The sequence below is a fragment of the Syngnathoides biaculeatus genome, chromosome 1 (genome assembly GCF_019802595.1).
Source record: "Syngnathoides biaculeatus isolate LvHL_M chromosome 1, ASM1980259v1, whole genome shotgun sequence".
NCBI classification, from domain to species: domain Eukaryota; kingdom Metazoa; phylum Chordata; class Actinopteri; order Syngnathiformes; family Syngnathidae; genus Syngnathoides; species Syngnathoides biaculeatus.
This window is the reverse complement of record NC_084640.1, coordinates 10,778,487-10,798,101: the sequence shown is the minus strand read 5'-3', so window position 1 is coordinate 10,798,101 and position 19,615 is coordinate 10,778,487. Positions and strand designations below refer to the sequence as shown.

The window sequence follows — 19,615 nt, the reverse complement described above, 5'->3', positions numbered from 1 at the left end:
TAATATACGATCACATCATTGTATTACTCCGGGTACACAATCGCCCCTGAATACAAAATTTGCGACGGAATTTCTGCCAAAATTAAAAGAACAGACACAATTATCAAAAAACACAAAGAAGACACACTTTTTTTTTTTTTTGCTTAAATGGGATTGAGTTAGACACCTGCGGTATATATTGTATAAACGCCTTTCACCGGCGGCAGCACCTTATTTGCCATCTTCCAACCTCTTTATATGTACTGGCACCAGCACTTCCCGTGACCTTTGTGAGGATAAGCGGCTAAGAAAATGGATGGATGTAATACACAGCAATGATTCACGAGTCCGATTAATGACTACAAACTAAAGTCTCAAATTCTTTTTGGTGTGGTGAAATTTCCATTCATCACGGCAACAAGCATTTTTTAAAATTAATTTGCTATATCATTATTATATCCAATGAATTTAATTGCATTTATTCTCATTTATATGTGGGTAAAGTAGCTAAACAGTTTACTCAAGAACTACAAGAGTTATCTTAGAAAAATATGACTCCAGTAAAAGTAAAAAGAGGTCCCTAAAATAATTACTTTAATGTACTCACTGGGGATAAAAATGCTATGTACTGAGTAACTTGTAAGTTGAAATGTCGTTTTTTTTCATCGTCCATCACCTTTCTTGTTTTAGACCTATGTTGCATGATAACTATTCCGACAAGTACAATCACGCCACAAAGTTGCTAAAGTAACAGAGTAAATGTAGCTCTTTACTAAAAATAAGCTACTAATTAGTTATTAAATAGTACTTATCATTTATGATGGGAGTTGGCTACAAAACTGTTGGGAAGATATATTCAGTTCGGAGTACTTACACACACACACACACACACACACACACACACACCACACACACACACACAACACACACACACACACACACATTAACACGCAAAACCATACTAATGATCACATAACACGATAAATATTTAATGAAGGCAAAACACGACAACTTCAATTTACAGGCCGTTTAATACACATTTGCTGTATTAGCACATTAGAAAATATCTGAGTAATAAATCATATTTAAGGGAAAAACAAGGTTGGAGTCATTAGTGTTCGCGGTTGAGGATAAGTTACTGCAGCCAACGATTATCCGCTAGCAGATATTATCTGATAACCGCTATTGGTTTTATGCACAAAACAACACCAAAAACAATTTGGAAAGTGCAGCGCGTCGTTTTACGCGCCTCTCGCCCTCAGTTGTCGTTTGTGGCCGTGATAATGTTGCCTCGAGGCCCGAATGTCCGTTATTCGCGTCCACCGTGTGCGACCTAAAAAGACGGCAGGGACGGGAGGGGAAAGCGCTTAGCCTTATTGAAGGAAAAATGGACCTTAATGGGGTGGTAAAAATACAAACGAGGACTGGTCCTCAGCGTGGAGCGCTCTCATCGCTCCTTCCACATCCCGCTAATAACTCCATCAAAGAGAGGGGGGAGGGGGGGGGGGGGGGCTTAATTACACGTGTACTTTGCACACCTTAGGAGAATGAAAAGGCTTCAACTCTGGGCCGCTTTCGTTGTCTTCTGAGGTTGGCGCCGGGAAAGCGGGCGAACGTGATGGCCTCACACAGGGATGAAGGATAATGATTAGAAGCTTTTAAAGGTAGGCGGGAAGTAGATCCGTTTTACGGGTGTGTTGAATATGACTCACTCTAGGGCAGTGTAGATATCAGCACTCAAATACAGCAAATACCATGCAGTACAGTGAAGCCACGTTTATCCAGACATGAAAAAAAATACACAAAAAATTGCAATCTTAAATTGTATATTTAGAAAGTACTCCACTCATTGTAGCGTCTGTGTGTCAGATATGTACTGTACCTTTAAGTCGTGGAGGGTGGTGAGTGTGGGGTGTTAGGTGAGTCTGTGTGTGAGTGTCTGGGTGTGAGCTGTGACCAACAGCAGCTTCTGCGTGAGTGCGGGTATTGTGTTTGTGTTCTGATGTTCTCCCGGTGTTAAATAATGTCTAAAATGGTGTCATCGACTGAGGCTATGCATTTCCACATTTGAAGATGTTCAAGAAAGCCAACTTAAAATAAAGAAAAGGCTTCAAGGCTCGGGGCAAACATTCACCAACATTTGAGGAGAAAACCAGGACGCAAGTGGACTCTCTTTTTGAATCCAGACCTCCATCTGGGCGAAGGTTAACCTCATTTGTAACGCTCCGACCACAAGAACCAAAGTCGATTACCTGTCCGGAGCAACAAGCAGCGAGCGAAATATTTCTCCGTCAACTTGACGCCTGTGACAACGACGCTCGTGCCTGCGCTCATTTCAGGAAGTCGGACCTTCACTGTCGTTCACTTTCTGACGTGACGTGAAAACTGCGAAGTCGCTGAATCGCGGAGCGAGCTCCCCTCGGACGAATGGACGGAGACGGATGAGTGGATGGAGGGCTGGAGGGACAGAATGAAGATGGATTGATGAAAGGAGGGCGCAAGGGACGGACTGCAGATGGATGGATGGCGAGTCGGATGGTTGGACAGATCATAGAGGGAGGGAGGGATGGAGGGAAAGACGTGGTAGATGGCTCACTGGAGAGAAGGAAGAAGATAGATAGACAGATAGAGAGAGAGAGACGGAGAGAGAGACAGAGAGGGATGGACGGACAGATAGGTAGATAGATAGATAGATAGATAGATAGATAGATAGATAGATAGATAGATAGATAGATAGATAGATAGATAGATAGATAGATAGATAGATAGAGATAGATAGATAGATAGAGATAGATAGATAGATAGTAGATAGATAGATAGATAGATAGATAGATAGATAGATAGATAGATAGATAGATAGATAGATAGATCCATTCACCGGGCACAACATTAGAGACGCCTTGCGCCGGTGCCCACGTGAAGGGCGACACTGCGGATCTTGTTGTTGTGTAATCCCGCGGATGCATTTCAGATTACGGGGAGATTATTACCCGTAATACGGCCCTCGCCAGTTACGAGCGTGCAAAGACCGGCGCTACCCGCCGCACAATGAAGTTTCCGAGCCCACGCTAGCATCGTATCCATCGCAGAACGTCATTTTGAGGACATTAAAAGACGACTTGCAAGGACGTTTCTCCGAATAAGAAACCGATTGTGCTTGTTTCAAGACGTTTATTTGTCACTCCCTAACCGTTACTTGACCACACATGGAGTAGCAACACATGCAAACAGAACATTCAACAATGATCACGGGCATACTGCACATGTATCGTCTCTGCTCTGTGGGACCCACACGACTATCAACTGGGTTCAATTCCAAGTGTGAGGCAAACGTGCTCAACCACTGGGCTATGTACTAGTGACCTCCAGTCCAATATAGCCTCCGTCCACACAGCCTCCTCCTACTGCTGCAGAGGCGACAGAGAATGGAGATTTATTTCCGCCCTTGGCCACAATCGATGGGCCGACACGCAACACCTGCACGTCTTCCCATCTTCCTTCACTTCAGCCTCCCTCGTTCCCTGTCCTCCCCACTCCGTCCATCTACCGTCTCCCAGAAACCTTCTTTAATGTCGCCGCGCTTGATCGGCGCTAAATGCCTCTGGGACCCCTCCGCTCGCCGCCACGTTGCAATCGTCCCCCCTGATCGCGCTGTTCTAGATCTTTCTGCCAGCGCGCCCGCTGGCCTTTGTCCCTGTTACTAAACAACGGCAGGAGGCATGATGCCAACCTGGCTGTGGACACCGGAGAAGGCAATCAATCTCTCATCCCTGCGCTACTGACAAATTGGGGCGCAGGTTTAATGAGCTCAACTAGCCCGAAGCATGCGTGCCCACACGATGCACTGACTGGTGTTCAACTCGAGACCCGGGGGCCTTAAGTGGCCTAATAAGTAATTTTAGAAGACAGTCACCTCAGTCTATTTCTTGCTAATATCTATGCCAAAATGACGTTGTGAGTGTTTTTCCAGGAAAAGTCTTTTTAAAAATGAATTGAACAATAGTTAGTTAACCTTTTTTTCTCGAATTCTGATTCCAAAAATTTGATGTGAACACATAATAAGTAAACAAAGAGAATTACATAATAGACCTTATAAATGTATCTTTAGCTTGATGCTAACAAACAATGCAAACTGCCATAGACAGGTGAATGAATGGGGCACCGTTATAGACCTTTTAAGCACAAAATAATTGGTACTAACTGGGGGAAGAGAAGGCGGCACGGTGGATCAGCTGGTAAAGCGTTGGACTCACAGTCCTGAGGACCCGGGTTCGATCCCAGCCCCACCTGTGTGGAGTTTGCATGTCCTCCCCGTGCCTGTGTGGGTTTTTGCCCACATCCCCAAAACACGCAACATTGATTAGAGACTCTAAATTGCGCCTAGGTCTGATTGTGGGTGTGGCTGTTTGTCTCAATGTCTCCTGGGATTGGCTGGCCACCAGTTGAGGGTGTACCTTGACAGCTGGGATAGGCCCTAACACTCCCTGTGACCCTCGTGAGGATAAGCACCAAAGAAAATGGATGGATGGGGGAAGAAAAAGTGCCATCTGGGGGGAAACTGCTCCCAGATGAACCAAGTTATGAGAAAAGTGGAATGTATTGCATATTACAAAGTTATGTACTCTGTTTTGGAAACATCTCCGAAAAGCACGACGTCCTTCTCCGTGACTCGGCGCACTGTCGGGGGACTGCGACAAACGTTTCAAAATTCAACCCAGCAGAGCTCCAGGGAGCCCCCCCTCCCCAACCAAAAAAAAAACAAAACAAAAAAAAAAAAAGATAGAAGCTATTGGATGCGGGAATGGCGTGCGGCGGGGGCAGACTTCTCCCAGATGGAGGCGGTAATTATTTTCGCAGTAGCGATTTGGAGCTGGAGGCAATCACTCACATATTCAGGACAACGCGCATCATAAAGTTTGGGACTAGAAAGTTATAGGTAATATCCAATATCCATGATTTGCCTTTCATGTGAAATCAAGACGCACTATGACCTTTGCAGAAGAATTTTATTGGACCTTCTCTAAACTTTTCTGATGCTCATTTCAACAGTTCAATATTTCAGTAGTACATTTTGCACTATTTGCTGTTCTCTAACTGAATACCAAATGTGACATAATCTTTATTTTGGGGAAGGGAAATAAAACTATAATCTATTTAAAATGTTTTTCCTGTTTTAATCTGAAGTTCACCCTTTTGTGACGAACACATTTGACTTCCTGTTTTCTCTGCAGCGTTGCCTCACACCTGAGAAGGTTTCCCAATAATTAGCACAGAGCCGCTTTTATTTTTGCACCACTTCAATGTTAATTTATTCTTCATGTTATAAATGAGTGGATTTTTGATCACATTAAATTCACTTATCTGTCACGTTGCTACGTTTTCTTCTTCAGAGCTACTCGATGCTACTATTTTTTTCATTTTTTTTTTACATCAGACAGGTAAGCATTTTTTTTGTTTGTATTTGTATAAAACCACCAAATCCCAAAAATCCAATTGGCCAAATAATATTGTTCTGTTTTAAAAACGCAGGTGCAGGAAACTGGCAGTTTACATAATCCCGTGCGCTCCTTGGGAAATAATGTTGTTTAAATATTAATTTAGCCGTAACTTTTTTTGCTTGTCTGAGATCAATATTTCATAACCCAAAGACTCATGTTGTGCAAAAAAGACATTTTTGTTTTTAATTAGCTTGGCAAGAGTCACGTCTTCAGGCCCCGGAGAGCGTCATTGCTGTGTTCAATCAGAGATAATTAAGAGAGGTTGGGGGGGGCTGGAAAAGAAGCAGGGTGAACGGAAATATGAACTTAATTGTGAGAAAATTGTACAAGGGCGGCACGGTGCATTAGTGGTTTGCGCATGTGGCTTTCTGTCTCGAGGGTTCGGATTCGAATCTTGGCTCTCGGCCTTTTGTGTGTAGTTTGCATGGATTGATTTTTAAAACCAGGTCCTGATCATTCATAGGTGATGGGAAAAAAAAAAAAAACATTTTGCAAGTCAACCAGTGTCACTAAACAGATCGTGCGCGACTGTCGTGCGCCGCTCGTCCAGTTTTCGACGCTCGCGCGTTCTCGAAAGCGGCGGCAACCAGTCGGGAACAGGATCTACCCTTCACGGGAGATTATGTGGGAAGCTCAAGAGGCCCGCTGCGGTGCATTGTGGGAGATTCTTGCCGGTTTTCAAGACGGAGGCAGGGAAAGATCAGAGGGACTCCTCGCCTCGCTCGCACTTGCTCAGAAGTTGCGCTCGCTCGCGCTGCCTCCTTCAACTCCTGAAGGCTCGCCTGTGAAGTTTGAATGTCACGTCGTGGCTGCTTAGCAACTGTTTTTGGTCCCCCCCCCCACCTCCTCACCCACCAGAACATTATCCTACTGAAGGTGTATGTATGCACCGTTTGTTTGTGATGCTGCACATGGTGTGTTAAAGTGCCACTGTCATGAAATGCATGATTTTCAGTACGTTATGAATGGAAAAATGGCAGCCGGTATGGACCCATCCGTTTTGACGTGTATGGCTTTTTGTAACTCCCGCCATGAAAATCCTCTCGAGGGATTTGTTTTCGACAAGAAGCAGGAAGTGACATTGGGGGCAGGTGCACACTCAAGTGGACTTGTTTGTTTCCATTAGTTTTACCTGCGGGAAGGTAGCTCTTTGTTCCTTCATGTCAGCTCGTTGCATTGCTGGATATTGCTCGAACACTCGGGAGGATGGATTTACCCTTCATAAGTTTCCACAAGAACCGGTTTGTCGTGAAAATTGGATTGCACGGGTGCAAAGGACGAGAGCGTCGTGGCTTCCAAATGACAGGTAGGTGTGTATACAGCTGCTAAAAAAACAATATTTGGGGGGATGACAACGTAATCCTTTGCGAACGTAACAAAAGATCTGCGTCCGTAAGTCAGAGTTATTAATGTGTCGATGTGCCAGTCGGCGCCGCGTCCGCTGATCACGACTTCGGCCAGGGTGGCTCATCTACACCACGCGGAGGTGGATCGGACGGGGAGGTGGTTTGGCTGCATGCGGTTTGGCCGTGATCCGCATATCATCTAAACATGGCTCAGAACAATAGGGTAATATTGCCCCGGTTACTTCACTCGATTGTGAGATGTTCTCTTGAAAAGAGTTTCCTTGTCCCATAGTAGATGGGTGAACGAGCCAGGCTGGCGCATACATACTGTCTGGAAGTCTGTTATGAGTTAGAAATGATCCGCATTTAATCTAAATATGGCTTGAAATGAAACGAAACGGTCACTTCACTTGATTGCATCCACGGCGGACGGGTTTGGCCGGGCTGGCTCAAACATACTGTCTGGGAGTCTGTTATTAATTAGAAGTGATCCGCATATCATCTAAATATGGCCGGAAACGATAGAGTAATATTGCCCTGTCACTTCACTCGGTAGTGAGATCTTCTCTTATTCGAAAAGAGCTTCGGTGTCTGAAGGGGCGTGTCCCATAGTAGGGGCCACAACGTGTTTTCAATGGCGAATGTCCCAGTGTGACATCACGGACAGAAGGCGCAGCCAATATGGCGACCACTTGGATGTGGAATGACACTTCCGCAACTCTGCGCATGGATGACGCGCTCTCCACTCATATTTATTTTTTCGTATAGACATTGAAGGGAAGAATGTTATATGTAGTTATCATTTCAATATGTATTTTGGGATGTTTATAGGGATGACACTTGGGCTTTTAGTAGAGCAGTTGTTTGAAGGTTTATAATTACCGTAACGTGCACGCTAATTTCTGTTAGCCAATTACGTGTGTATCACAACATATGTTAGCATTAAGCTAGGAACTTTTGTTGGACAAAAAGCCTAGTATAAAACTAATTTATTATTATAGTCTGATTATTAATACAAGTATTAGTGAGTGATACTGCACCCGTGAGAGATGTTCGTGTTGTGAGATTTATTTTTTTGCCCAAGTATCGGTGGCTGGTATTGGCTAACTTCACGACTACCCGATAAATTGCAATGTAGGTATCAGAACTCATCCTCACAAGTTGTCTAATGTTAATAGTTTGGACCCAAACGACAGGTTGACTTTGGCGGCCCCCAGAATCATTGTTTAAGCTTCAAATTGGGGATGATTTTGACCACAAAGGTGGAATTGACCCCCCCCCCATCCACACATCTTCACCTCCTTTATCACACTATCTTTCGCAGCAGGTCCGCTCCATCCTTCCCACCGCGCCATCTCTTCTTCTCAACGCGCGAGCGGCAGCGCCGAGACACCTCGGCGAGGAACAGCTTGCGGCCTTCTGATCGCTCACATCCCGGTTAGCGGCTTTCACTTCAGCCCACGTTGTACTCGCTTGTGTTTACAAGCGACAGTCAGGCTGCTGATCCCACAATGTGAGAATTGCAGAGTTTTAGAAGGAAAAAAAAATGGGATGGTGTTTTCAGATGGGTACACAGAAGGATTATTAACAGCCGAACTGATTATTTTAAAAATGCAACTAGATCCTACACACCGAAGAATATAGATTCTTGGGGATTGTGTATCTTCCCCGTGTTTATTTCATCACATCGAAAAAAAAAAAAAAAAAAAAAAAACATCAGGTTGCGTTTCCCGATGCGCACAATCTAATGAGATCCAACTCGAGAGCCGTATCCCAAATTACAGCAGAAGCGCTCATCATTTATTACCCGAGCCCCCGGGCGAACAATGCTTCTCACTCACAGAGCCGCAGAGCGAAGAAAAGGTTGCCGTACGATTGCTCCATCAGCGGCGTAAATGAGTCCGCAGTCATTACGCGAGCTTGTAAATGCGCCCGAGCAGGCCGACGCCACATCCATTTGATAGTTTTTTCCCCCTTCTCCTGATTGGCCCGTTATAACCCAGAGGACCCCTTGAGAGGCTTGTACAGGGAATAAAAGAGTGAGTGGGGGTGGAAAATAGCACTTCTTTTGTATATGTAAAAATTGAGAAATAGGAGGAAAACATCAAACATGCTGTTATATGAAGAAGACCACAATTTGTGTGTGTGTATATATATGTATATACATATACATATATATATATATATATATATATATAATTTTTTTTTTTTTTACTCATACTATGTAACACAGGTGTTAAACTCAAGGCCCGGGGGCCAAATCTGCCCCACTGCATAATTTTATGTGGGCCCCGAAGGAAAATTATGAGAATCATCTTGCATGATTTAAAAAAAAAAAAAAAAAAAAAATCTGGAATAAAGTTTAAAATTGTAATATCATAAATGATAACATTGAGATATTGCAAGCAATATTCTGTGCCCAAACAACAGCAATAGTTAAAAAAAAAAAAAACATTACCCTTAATTTGTGATGACAAAACTAGCTCGTAAATTTCATTTGTAAATATGATGAGGTGAAAGATTTTCATGGTTTCACATTCATAGAACCCTCTGAGGGGAAACTAACCACAATGTGGCCTGCGACAAAAATGAGTTTGACACCCCTGCTGTATAAGATTAAGAAGAATCTTTTTGCATTCCCATGTATTTGAATAACATGCTTATTTTTTACTTTAATTTAACTTTTTTTTTTTTTTTAGTGTCGCCCTAATACTTTCATAATATGAATTGGTGATATCCAAGTTCTTAAAAAAATGACAATTTTTAATCAATTTACACTGGTGTATAAAACAATGTTATAACTTTATATGTGTTCAGAATACACTCTATGTACTGTCTGTCTATCTAAATCCACTTCTGTAAATAGCCTGAACTGATTGGAACAACAACAATCTTCTCTAAATAGCTTTTCGTTTGGCGTACAGGGACGATGTTTAAAAAAAATCAAATAAAGGACGAGGGAAAACATGAGAAGATAAAAGGCAAAGTGAAGAGAGGAGGAGATGTGAAGATGCAAAAGAGAAGACCAAAAAAAAAAAAAAAAAAAGTCCCTTCCCTTGAGGGGCCACACAATGGATTGGTCTAAGAAGTGGAGCTGTCGGGTGTGCAGTGGAAAAACCGAGAGGCCACTTTGAGATAGGATCTAAATAGAAGAGTGTTTGGCCTTTTATTTGAGTCGGCCCCTTTTATGCAAAGGAACGCGTGCGTACACACGTGCCTTTCCCTTCCGTCCCTCGACTCCATGACGAGTAGCAAATGTTGATCTCGCGCAGTAAATGGCTGCCCTTTCAGCCCGAATGGCTCCAAGAGCCTGGCCTTCAAATGACTCCCCACTTTTCATATTTGTATACTTTACTGTTTTTTGTGCTTTCGAGGTGCCCGAGATGGTAGAGTACAATCTAACTTGTCGTTCTTGTTGACCTCGAAGCGAAGGTACGTGGAGGATTCACGCCCTAATCTGGACCTGTGTCTTTTTGATTGGATTCCCTCACTTCGAGGCAAGTAGATTGCCCTAAAACAATCAAACAAACACCTATTCCATAAATAGTATAAAAAAAAATTGTACCTGAGCCATCCCCTACAGAGCAACCACTAACAGAATGTCCACCAAATAGTAAATAGAGTGCAACAACGTCATTTACAAGGCTGTTTTCACTCCAGACATGCTAATCGCTAGTCGAACGTAAAACTGAATCCAGAATACATCCATCCATCCATCCATCCGTCCATTTTCTTTGCTGCTTATCCTCACGAGGGTCGCGGGAGTGCCGGTGCCAATCACAGTTGTCAACGGGCAGGAGGCGGGATACACCCTGAACTGGTTGCCAGCCAATCGCATGGCACATAGAGACAAACAGCCGCACTCACAATCACACCGAGGGGCAATTTTAGAGTGTCCAATTAATGTTGCATTTTTTTGGGATGTGGAAGGAAACCGGAGTGTGCAGAGAAAACCCACGCAGGGAAGGGGAGAACACGCAAACTCCACACAGGCAGGGGGCCAGGCTTGAACCCGTGATCTCAGAACTGTGAGGCCTACGCTTTCCAGCTTACCCACCGTGCCACCTATCCAGAATACAATATCAGTCAAATGGGACACAAAAAAAGCAAAGAAAAATGAAAACGCATTGCTAGAAATACAATAAAAAGTTGTACAAATGAATGAAATTTGAAACTCTTGATGAACTATTTAGGAACCCTGAGGTATCCCAAGCAAAATGACTAGCACAGCCCTTTCTGTGCGCTCTCGTTTGTTGCATGCACCTGCAGCGGACCGTTGAGTGCCAGTCTACCAAAAGTTATGGACGAAAGGTGAGTCCACGTTTTAACAGCACACGCACACAAAGTCTGGTTTCGCCTCACGCATCCATCTCAGCCCTTACCGAGACGCCCCTGCCCCCTCCGCAAAGTAGGATCAGAAGAGATTAAAAGGCAGAAAACATGCATGGGGGCAACACGCAGACCCCCGCATCAAACCATGCTGACCACACCCCACTCCTCCTTCCCCTCTGCAGATGAAAACAGTCACATGGGGGAGGAATTACTCTTTCAAATCCTCTCAGATTCTCGCTAGTTTGATGATGAAACATTTCGGCTTGTGACAAACATCCCCTGTGCCAATTGCTTTGTTTGCTGCGATGATGTCATCATCTCAGTGCCTTGTTATCACCGTGAAAAAATGTACACGGTATCCCTTCCGCGTAAAAGAAATAATACAGCTAATAATTCTAGCAAATACACCAGTGTCAGTAAAAAAAAAAAAAAAACCTGCTATTAACTGACGGCACCCTGAACATTTTACATATATTGATATTTTAAATCATAAATACACCAGAAACTATGATCCTACCGCTTGATTTGAATGCAACAGAAGGTTGGGACAGATTGTCTGGCCCGTAAAAGCTCCAGACCACAGAAGCATTTGGACCTCTTTGGTTTGGCTGGGGATGAGTTTTTCGAATCCTCCCTCCCACAAAGTGGTCACCGTTGTCCTCTAAAATAATTCCATTGGATTTCCACATCAATCATGCTGTTGGACGACGTGCAGGCAGCAGGCCGCTGCCGCGGGGGCGGGCGGCGAGGGGGTGGGGTAGAAGTTTGCTCCCCTGAAGCCCCAATCCGAGGCTTTCTCCCGCTGTTTTCATGCTCGTAAACCAACGCTGACCTTCCTTACGGAGACCAAGCTTGATTCAAAGTGACTTTCCCCGTGCCATCGCGCGTCCTCTGCCTGCATGCCGACGCGTGGGGTGGGGCCGATGCTGCTGGGAACTCCCAGCAGCATCAAGGTCGACATGAGCAACATGTGGTGTCGGTTCATGTGACCATACTGGAGGGGAGGGGGGGGGGGAATAACCATGATGGAAGAGAGAGACAAGTAGCTGTAGAGATAACTTGAAAATATCCCAGGCTGAAAACGGCAAAGGGAAAAAAGAGAGCATATGCAGTGATAGTTAGCCTTTTTTTTTTTTTGTGACTGACTGTGAGGAGTGCTCATGCACACACTTCCCATCTTATGTAACAACTAGATTAGCACATGCAAGCTAAACGCTGCCTCGGCCCCAAAGCACATCCGAAGCATAATTCAAACTGTGTCACTTTCCAAGCAAGCCGCCCGGCACATGTTTTTACCGCATGATTCGCACTTATACAAAAAATAAAAAATAAAAAGACCATATCAGCCTCTCCCTTGCTAACGTACAGTCAAATAATTATCAAGTGTCTTGGAAAGGAAAACCTTTCCGACTCTGATCTTATGGTCATTTTTTCTTGGCCACCTACCAAACATCTCGCTTCGAGACTCCCACCAAAGCAGAAGTCAGATGCAGTCCCGTCCAGTCAGGTTCTAATGATAACGACAGAGGTGCCGCAAAACTGCTCCTGCAGAAAGACTGATTTATCCATCTTTCTCTTTTCCAAGGAACGCAGAACGTGAACAGAGCCCTGTTATGTTTTAATAGACCAACTGCTTACAAAAAGGGGGGTGGGGGGCGAGGTGGGGAGGAATGACAGCTTTTACAGCTCGTGTAAAAAGGAAGTTTGACACTGTCAAGACAAGAAGCACTAGTGCTTTTTTTTTTTTCATAAACCGACTGAAGGCAAAAAATGGGAAACAACACCTTGTACAGGCAGTGTAAAGGGAGTTTGTTTCGAAGACAATCCCGTTTAGACAACAGGTCACTGTCGTTTTGTTTTCAACCAACAGACGGTAAAATGCCAGTTTTTACGCGGGAAAAATAAGTCTTGTTTGGAAGACAAACAAAGACTCAACATTGTCAAGAACATGTCGTTATTACCTTGTTATAACAAACCAGCTGCCGACAACCTTGGATAGTGAACGTTCCTGACGTGAAACTTATATTAGCTGAGAACTCGGGAGTGTGTGGAGGTCAAAATTCAGTGGCGAGAGTCTGTTCGAACAGATTTAAAATTCAAAGCGAGCCCTTAGCCTCGCGAGGACAACACTGTGGCGTCTTTGAGGGGCAGTTGGCGCCTCTCAGTTTTTCGCCCGCGTTAGCTCGCCCTCGTTATCGCGAGTCGGCGGCATCTCGGAGCGTCTGTAAGTGACGGGTGATAATTAGCATCCTCACACTGGCGGTCCTGCGGCCTCTGTTGACTGAATTTATGGATGTCGTTGCCAACGCTGCCAATTGGGGGGGGGGGGGTGAGAGAGAGAGAAAGAGACAGAGAGAGAGAGAGAGAGAGAGAGCTTTGTGGATGCACTGATAAAACAGAGTTTCAGGGCGTGACCTAACTCCAACAGAACACAACCCAAGTGTTCATAATGATAATTATCACGTAATTAACTTGGTCAAGGAAATAAATGTATATATTTTTTAAAAGAAACAAAATGTATGATTTTATACAAGGATGTAACACTATCTCAATGGTTACAAGTATCAGGAGATCAAAGTGAGGCTCTTTTTGCTGGCCATGTGGCTACAGCTATAAGAGCATTCATAATAATGGGGGAAAAAAATGAAGGCCCCTCTTCCTATTGGCTGAACAAACAAAAGGGCCCTATTGGAGAACCCTTTAAAGCCATTTATAGTATACATGCGTGCGTGTGTGGGGATGTTTCAGCTCCAATTGGCCGTTTAAATAAGTCCAAGTGCAGAATTATAAATCTCCCCCAGAGAAAAAAATGAAAGAAAGGATGGGAAGGCACGCATAGAAAGTCTCTTACCCGATGCAAGACGCTCTGTGGACGGAAGGATGTCCTCGCTGCTCGATCTGCCGGGCTGGAGTGCAAGGGCAGCCGTGGAGGGATGCAGGGATGCAGGGCGCCTTCTTCACGGAGCTCCGGGACCCAAAAAAAAAAAAAAAAAAAAAAGAGAAGGAAAGAAAGAAAGCGAGCGGATGGCTGGCTCGACCGCGACCCGCTTTCAGACGCGACTTCCGCGGCTCCTCAGCGCGCGCATCCGCCGGTCTCCCCGCGTGTCTCGATCCCTCAGACGGATGCCCGGATGGTGTGCTTCCCCCCCCCCCCCCTTACCCCTGGACCCCCTCCGGTCTTACACGAGCCGAGTCCCGCAGACCATGCTTCGCGTGATCTCCTCCGGAGGAGTCTGCAGACTGGGGGGAAGGACGTCGGGGTTTTTTCAATGGGGTGCGCCGGAGGAGTGGATTTTAAGAAGAGGGGGTGTCGGGGTGGTGCTGTCCGGGATTACTTGGTAGGCTTTTAATCAGGTAGCCCGGCGCCTATTGGCACAGACGTGGCGCACAGCCACGCCCACTTTCTCTCTCTCTCTCTCCCCCCCCCCTCGGTTAAAAAATGGTACGTCACCACCAAGGCATGTAAAGTAGTACACAGTATTGTGGTATTTGTGTGAGCCACATGCATGTAACATTTTATATGAGGTGCATATGATATGTGGTTAAAAAGTTGCAGGTGTGGGCACAGACCTATATTTCCAACTTGATTTTATACAGCCGCCTCCCATTTTTTTGACAGCAAAAAAAAAAACCCCAAAAGAACAGGTGCTTATAACATAAGGAGTACCGGGTAATATGAATTTCCCAACTCTCAAATAGGCTTGTTGAGGCAATGCAGTGTATGCCTCGCGAAGCTCATCAAATAATGTATGTCCACCACTTTTTTACAAATATGATCTACCCCGAGCTTGTCATGTGATGAGCTGGAGTCACATGTTCAGCTATGCTACAATGTGGAAATTCACATGACTTGCGCGTCTCTTGTTGGGTTCAGTGAAGAAAGTGCAAGCAGGGATTGTCACTTTTTGACTAAAGTAAAAATCACTTTTTTTTTTTTTTCCAAGTCAGCACAAATATTAAAGTTACAGACACACGCTGAATTTTGCTATCCGAGCCAGACGTCGGTGGTACCTTGTTTGTACCTCATCGCACTCCAGAGACTTGAGTGTGTATTTTTTTTTGTGTGTTTTTTTTTTTCATTGCATTTTTTTTCACCCCCTTGAATCGATTGGCGATGACTCATCGCCGTCCGCTTTCGAGAAGGCCGGCGCCGGGTTACTACGTGGCCCCAACAGGAGAGTTAAAGACAATCACCTGTGGGATGGATCCGAAATGAGGGTTGTCCGCTTCAGATGAGGTCAGCCTCTATATGTTGCCCTCTGAGTGTGATAATCACGTAACGAGCTCACAATCATTCAGGCGCCGCATATTCTGTTGATTTGGGCCATGTGACCTGAGCACTCTCTGCTGTGCCATTAAAAAGTACAACGAAAAGTCTGCACACCCCTATTCGAATGGCCGTTTTTATGTCATATGGGGGAAAAAAAAGGGACAACGATCAACAATTTTTATTGTGACCTATAATTTGTATGGCTAAGTTGAAAAAAAAAATCTTTTGATAGGGGTAGTAATAATGAACATCTGAGATGTTGTCGGATAAGTGTGCACACCCTCTTAGAATTGTGGGATGTGGTTGTGTTCAGAATTCCAGTTCATGGGCTCGAATGGGAGTCAGGACAGACCTGACACTATTTAAGTCTCCGATTGGGTCCAAATAAAGATGATCTTATTGTTTTTTTATAGGAGCATTGAAGTGGAATTAAATACTTTTAAATTAAATCTAAATGAGAAAAAAAATCCCGGCCACACACTGTCACGAACATCCGGTACGGAGGCGGATCCAAATGCAGGACTTCGATGCAGAGGCATAATGTTCAATGGGGTTTATTCTGGAAACTGGGTCATACACAGTGTAGCAATCCGACAAGGTAGAGGTACAAAAACGCTAGGCTAGGCGGGATCCAAAAGGCATACAGCATGGGTTCGATGACTCTGAAGCATACTAACTAACTCAACAGGACAGGATCAAACAAAATGGCACAGAATCGCTGAGTCTAAGGTTACTCTAAGTTACGCACAGAAGTGGAGAGTCCCACGGGCAGTGAATGCAACTCACTAACGCAAGGCAACAAACTGGCACATGAAAATTTTTTCACAATACCTAAAATAATAATTTAAAAAAGTTCTATATGATTTTTACGGAAGCTGATGCATGTTAATGGTGGGGAAAAAATAAAGGGAGGAATAATGAGAAATAACTGAAATCCCAGAAGAAATTAAACATCTGTCATTAATTTTTTTTTTTTAGGTGATGGGGAAAACACAAATGTTTTGCAATGTTAACGTTTTGATCTGGGCACAGGTCAATTGACTTTATGTTTCCTCTGGGGAAAATTTGCATGTAACAATATGAAATTTTCCACTGCAATCCATTAAGCCAGGCATAGCAGTAAGAGTTGTTATTTAGAGAGCACACAGATGGCAAAAGGCGAAAATCTGCGGCGAATACAAAGTCGGGAATTACGCTTGCGATCAAAAGGAATGATTTATTGACAGCTGCTACTGATGATGAAGGAGACGGGGGTAGCAATCACAGCGCAGTGGTGGAAGGCGGAATTGGGGGGGGGGGTCCGATGTAGAGGTGACGTACAGCTGCGGAATGGCAATTTTTATGCACTGCATGGAGGGGAAAGCGGGGAAGGTGTCATCGTTTAATGATGATGAACTACGGCACAGGAGTCTCTGTTGCACTGTTGGTAGTGCGGATGGAAGACCGGTGGAACTCTTATCTTCCAGTCATCCAGCTCGATGATCATGACAAATGTATTGTCAGGGAAATAGAAGAAAAAGATTTTGGACATGAAATTGTCATAAAGCACATCTGACTAGACACCATGTCTGTCCCATCTTCATGAAGGTCAAAAAGACTCAAAGTGTATAAATGCTTTTGTCAAAATATGCCTCGGAAACATTTTTTTTGTGTGATTTCTATTGTTCAGAGCGCATCTCCAGCCGATGTGCACTGCTTCCACTAACAATGTGGCTGCAAACAGAGTGGAGGTAGTTTACTTTTGAACCCCCCATGGTGACTTTTTTTGAAAAATGAAGACATAGAAGAAAAACTTTACCGGGATAAGTGCTACAATTCCCAAATTCTTTTCAACTTATCCTCTGTTGAAGTGAATTGAGGAGCTTTATTTCGGAAGAAGTTGGTCTTTTGCTGCATTGGAGCTATGTTGGAGTGAGTTGAGCAGTTTCATTTAGCTTCAGGGTGGGATAGGCTTCATCTCCCCCCAGGAAGAGCAGTTTAGAAATGGAAATGACCAGAGAAATGTATTTTTCTCTGGTAAACAATACGTACCAGAGTAAAGTAAAATTGCCAGTTGCTTTGGCTACAGAGCAGCCGAACTTCTTAAATATGCACCACCCACCCTGTTGTTCTCCCGGGCCCACCTTCACGCCTCTCCTTGCCTCACCTCTGTGTCGTCCCCCGGCGAGCGAGACCAGGACAAATATCCAGCTCAGCTTTTACTTATTTCATTAGTTGCCCATGACTCTCTGTCTCTGTCCTGTGAATGAGGACACTGATGTGATTGAATTACCCTCCCCACCCCCCACCCCCACCATCCTCATCGACTCTCTCTCTCTTCTCTTTCTCTTCTCTGTCTCTCCCTCCTTTTTGTTCTGTTGGCACTTTCCCTTCTCTGCTGTTGCTGCATTTTTTTTTTTTTTTTTTTTTTTGGCGCTCTTGCATAACCGTGGGCGTCGCATCGCCGCTTTCTCATGGCAGAGTGGTCACTGATGGTGACGGCAACCAGAGACCTGACCTCCATTTTGTTTTTCTAGAAAGGCCCAGACTAGTCGAGTGCCAAGCTTGACTCCCAACGGCGGAGCGTTACGAGACCTTTTAGGGAACATTTAAACGTCAAGGGGTTGTCCAGGAACAAAATATCCATTCTTACCAAATTAATCACAAAAATAAATAGCTTACCTTAGAATATTCACATATTGTATACATATACATACATTTCATTGGGGGGCGGGGGCAGTGGCACCTATCCTCCATGATTTGCTGTTTTGACCAAAGTAATCGGTGCCAAATAAAACAATTTCAAGTGAGTTGAAGAGCTTCATTTTCACAAAAGTAGTGACTTTGCATCACCTTGTGACATTTTGTTGTCAGGGAGCTATGTTGAAATAAGTTATGGACTCATTTGGACAAAAGTAGTGATTTGCTGCCACCTTATGACATCTGCAGACAATTATACATCTTGCATTGATTGCAAGCAGATTTTTGCTTTCCGCTTCAGCGCTTGGCCTCGTTCGTTCACCGTACAATATTTGATATGCATCATTAATTAATCTCCACCACTGCACCTTTCTTTGCATCATCTTGAGAAGTTTACTAATCAGAGCAAGGGAAGTTTAGGGTGTTACAAAAACAGAACAATCATACACAGATAGACATAAATAGGTGTGTTGTTTTTTTTTGTTTGTTCTCAAGAAATTCTAGAAAGGAGATCTGTGAATTAGCAAGGAATTAATGTAATTCTACACATTCTCCCTTACGTTCAATTCATCTGCATTCATCCGGCTTTTCCTCTCAGATCGCGACCTTTCCGACGTGTGCCCGGGGCCACCATAACGAATAGTTATTTATTAAAATCATTCATCATGTCATCTTATTAGATGAGGTGGGAGGACTAAATCAAGCAAATCCTTAGGGAAGCTGCGAGGGCGGACGACCCCTCGGCGTCAATTACGATCCTGGCTATCAATTAGGGGCTTACCGTGAATATACGTGGATGTGTGGCCGGCGATTGTACAATTAATGGAGATCGAGCAGTTTGTTCACAACACTAAATAAAAAACATTAGTATAGATCTTGGCAAACGGCGCCAAAGGATGACGGGTCATATTATTTGCTGTTGCACATGCGAGTCAGCAACCACGCAACCTCTTTTTAAAAGGCTCCGCCATCGACTTGGGTTATCAATTTCCTCCTGATGCAGTGTATGTAACATTGGGCAATGTAAAAAATGGACACTCAGCTGGTGCAATGTGGGTTGGATAACAGTATTGACTGATGTCCAAGGTTTTAGAGCTGGAGGTGCCTCAAAATTTTTGTTATTTCTGTTACTTAGTTATTATTTTACCCCTATGGTGGATTGTTCGCTAGCTATGTTTACACCCCCCCGCAAATGAATCTTCCATGTATGTCACAGTTTACAGAACAGCTCGTCATTCTAATTCCAAAGCGAAGACGTAACCCTGTGGACGAGCCTACTGGCCGAGAAGACCCCCAGAAGCCTGTTAGCTCGCCGCCCAGCTGGTCGCTAGTGCCTCTTGTCTCGACACGGAGACCCGCACAAGGACCCCGAGGAAGGGCCGCGATTAATCATCAATCAATTCTATACAATCAACACAATTGCCAAATAAATCACTAATTAACACATCTCTTAACTGAGAATACCCCAAAAAGTAGCGGGAACCTTACACGTTGATTACTTGCTCAGTAAT

General features: G+C 44.2%; 1 protein-coding gene and 1 long non-coding RNA gene across 6 annotated transcripts in view; one reads left to right on the top strand and one right to left on the bottom strand.

Annotated features, from left to right (window-relative positions):
* LOC133498585 (hippocalcin-like protein 1) overlaps window positions 1-14,289 on the bottom strand; it is a 26,527-nt gene extending 12,238 nt beyond the window's left edge. The window contains exons 1-4 of one of the 5 annotated variants that reach the window (XM_061815624.1): window positions 14,007-14,289; window positions 2,329-2,436; window positions 1,692-2,231; window positions 1,518-1,602 (exon numbers count right to left, since the gene is read on the bottom strand). The gene's annotated coding sequence lies outside the window, so the exon portion shown is untranslated. Of the gene's footprint in view, window positions 1-1,517; window positions 1,603-1,691; window positions 2,437-11,672; window positions 11,749-14,006 lie in introns of those variants that run through there. The other 4 variants (XM_061815614.1, XM_061815633.1, XM_061815636.1 and 1 more) reach the window with 4 other exon arrangements.
* On the top strand, window positions 5,234-19,615 carry LOC133498608 (uncharacterized). The gene is made up of 3 exons (XR_009794367.1): window positions 5,234-5,417; window positions 11,017-11,134; window positions 19,321-19,615. It is a non-coding gene; the product is annotated as an uncharacterized LOC133498608 (long non-coding RNA).